Below are 3,470 nucleotides of genomic sequence, written 5' to 3'. Positions count from 1 at the left end.
AAATAAATGAATGGTAGTTTTGTAAAGTTACCTTAACAGAAACAATTTGTGAAAAAAGAAAAAAAAATGAATATAAAAACAAAACCAAATAATAATATAGTTATATTGAATGGTGGAGTTTCAGTAACAGCCATAATAAAGGTCCAAATTGCCCTTTTTTTCATGTATTCTTTTAATTGCACCAGATCATACACCATTAAAAAATGAAAAAAAATACAACTTTCTTTAACAGAAAAGTATGATAAATAAATGAAAAGAATACAACTTTTTCTAACATTGCATAACGAAAGTACATTGCTATAATATGCAGTTTATGTTATAACATGTCATCCACCATTACAGTAAAAAACTAAAAAAATTAGTTTTGTGTTATAACAGCATTACAACAGAAAAGTTTGATGGTATAATATAGTAAAAAGAGATTAACGAAAGTACATCGTCATTTTTTGTCATTTTAGTAAAAAATAAGTGTGTTATAACAATATCAAACATGAATTGGCAGCAATGTGTGCTTGAAATAGTACAATTAAAAGAATAGAAACATTTACTAAAATGTTATAAGTACATATATCTAATAAACTCCAACTTGGCCAAGATCTCATTTGTAATAACAATAACCGGAAGCTTTGCAACCACCTCTTTACTTGTTGGTGGTGCTCTCGCTGTTGAATCCCCTTCTGGAAACTGTATATAAACATCAATAAAAAATTACTATTATGCCCCTTCCCTGGACCAGGCACAACATGAGAGCCGTATACTCCGTTTGTCATGCATTGGACTAGGACTAAGACCGATATCAACCGGACAAAATTTGTAACTTTTTGTCCCACTGAAAAAGATGGAACAAGGTGAGACAGGGACTCGCTCCCGATATCTCATCTGTTGGGCATAATCTCTTGAAGTCTATCCATGAGCTCTCGTGGGAGATTGATGGGCCCATCTGACGTGTTGTTTTCAGATGTTTGAGCTTGAGACATTGTAGCAGCAAGGGCAGTCATCAGATTTGATTGAACCAACCACTGAGGTTGTGGAGGCTCTTGGTCCACAGTTAAATGTTCTTCAAACAAATACCCTGCAATAAATGACCATTTTACCCTTTCTTAGAAGTGACCAATCTATATACAATTTATCAAGAACCAGTTAACTATGCAAGTCTTCAGATGTTGCTTTTCAGAACATTCAGACACCATTTGTTCAGCTTCTATAAAGAGCCCTAATCCAGCATTCCAAAATCTGGGTGAGGTGTATCTTGTCTTTAATATGGTTGCAACACGAGATATGACTGTGAAAAACTGTTGCATCCATAACTTTTTTATAAGTAATAGATCAAAAGCTATGAAAGATGCATTTTTTCAATCCATTGATTATATTCGATTAAAGGCCTAAAGTTCTTAAACCTTTGCCTAAGGGTAACTTGATCATCAACCCTTGATTACAACTAAAGCGAATTGAAGGTTCATGTAGTGATCATTAGTTCATAGTTCATACTCATGTCATGGAGCTTAATCATGATCGAACATCATAATACTGTTTCATCATTGATTTGTGTAGATTTCAAACGCAAAGTCGTTACTTCGTTAAAACAAATTACAACAAACAAAAAGGAAAAAGATAAAGAGGAAGCCTGATCATTATCTGTATATCATGTAAGCTAAAATCCATGCAATTTCAAAATAAACATACAAAAATAAAATAACGATAATAGATACTGATCTGCAAAAGAAATGTTTAATGTTTAACTTACCGATTTAAGAAGAGAAGGAGAAGCAGAAGGGTAAAATTAATGGAGCATAGATCACTTCTGTCGTTGTGGGTCGACCTCCACAGTAGTGCCGGTGGGCGCTGCCTCCTCCCCTCACCGATCTTGTTCTTTCTCCTTTTAAACCTGTCTCTTTCTCTCTTCATTTATTTTATTTCCTCACCCTCTCTTCTCTTAATCTCATCTCTCCTATCTTTTTCCTACTGAATTTAGCGAACACACACGCCCAATTAGTGGTGGTGTATGCTATCGAATATAGCGGGAAAATGAATTTGGGGGTAGCTGATGCCTTATGCTTAAATTTTTCTTTGAATGTCTTTTAAATTAACCACCTAAAAAGGGTTAAATAAGGTTTTATTATATATATATATATATATATATATATATATATATATATATATATATGTGTGTGTGTGTGTATGTGTGTGTGTCTGTCATACGGCTTAGGGCTTAAGGATTATAGGTTATGGCTTATGACTTATGACTTATGATGTATGGTTTAATACATATAAGTTATGGTTTAATACATATAAGTTAGGGTTTATGGATTATGTATTATGGCTTATGTATTATGACTTATGATTTAGGTTAGCCTAGGGCAGGCCAAATGGATAATGAGTTATGACTTATGAATTAAGGCTTAAGGCTCATAGCTTAGGTATTACGGCTTATGGCTTATGTATTAGGGCTTAGGCCTTAGGCCTTATGGCCTATTGCATATGGATTAAGGCTTATGACGTATAGGGTATGGCATACGGCTTGGATATTATGGCTTATGGCTTGGATATTAGAAATTATGGCTTAAGGATTAAAGGCTTATGACATGAGGATTATGATTAGGTCATATGACTTAAGGCTTATGCCTTATAGCTTAGCACATAGGGATTAGGTCATAAGGATTTTATAGTATGACTTAGGGCTTAGGGATTATGGGGTTTAACTTATGGTTTATAACTTATGACTTATGACTTATGGTTTATTGCTTATAGCTTATGCCTCATGGTTTATGTCTTGTGGCTTAACTCTTAAGGCTTAAGTGTCAAAACTTAGGTCTTAAGGAATATGGCTTATGGCAAAGGCATACTTAGGGCATCGACTTATAAGCAAAGGCTCACTTCCACCTCAACCACCTCCACACCCCCACACCCCATACCCACCCAACCATCTACCAAACTCTATCCCCACCCACACCTACACCCATACCACCCACCTCACCCCACGTCCATAAACACACTCCCACACCCACAAGCCCACGTTGTAGCTTATCAGCTCACCTCACCTCCAACCCACCTACACCTCCATACCACACACCCTACACATAATATCCCCACACCAACCTCTTGCCACCTTCCTATACACATATTTGACCCTTCAAGTTTAAGTGTATATATATTTTGAGTGGATTTGGGTAAGGGTGGGTGGATATAGGGATTTGGAATATGGTAGATTATATGTGTTGGTTTATAGCTTATTGCCTAGAACCCATTCCTACATTCACACACTAACGCCTACCCCACTCCACCTCAACACCACACACACCACACCCACCTACTCATCAACCCAAATCTACCCCCACCCATACCCATACCACCACATCACCCCATATCTACATCTATATCCACATTCCCACGCCCACCCACCCACACCCTATATAACCTACACTACCCATCCACATGCCTGACCCATACACCACCCACCTGCCCCATCTCTG

At 36.8% G+C, this 3,470-nt stretch overlaps 1 pseudogene; it reads right to left on the bottom strand.

Annotated features, from left to right (window-relative positions):
* Positions 1–555: 555 nt before the first annotated feature.
* On the bottom strand, positions 556–1,792 carry LOC145139261 (E3 ubiquitin-protein ligase AIP2 pseudogene; annotated as a pseudogene).
* Positions 1,793–3,470: the final 1,678 nt, after the last annotated feature.

The sequence above is a fragment of the Lactuca virosa genome, chromosome 9 (genome assembly GCF_052849685.1).
Source record: "Lactuca virosa cultivar CGN04683 chromosome 9, Lactuca_virosa_CGN04683_v6, whole genome shotgun sequence".
Classification (NCBI taxonomy): Eukaryota; Viridiplantae; Streptophyta; class Magnoliopsida; order Asterales; family Asteraceae; genus Lactuca; species Lactuca virosa.
Note: the sequence above shows the minus strand (reverse complement) of the source record. Positions and strands in the feature narration are given on the sequence as shown.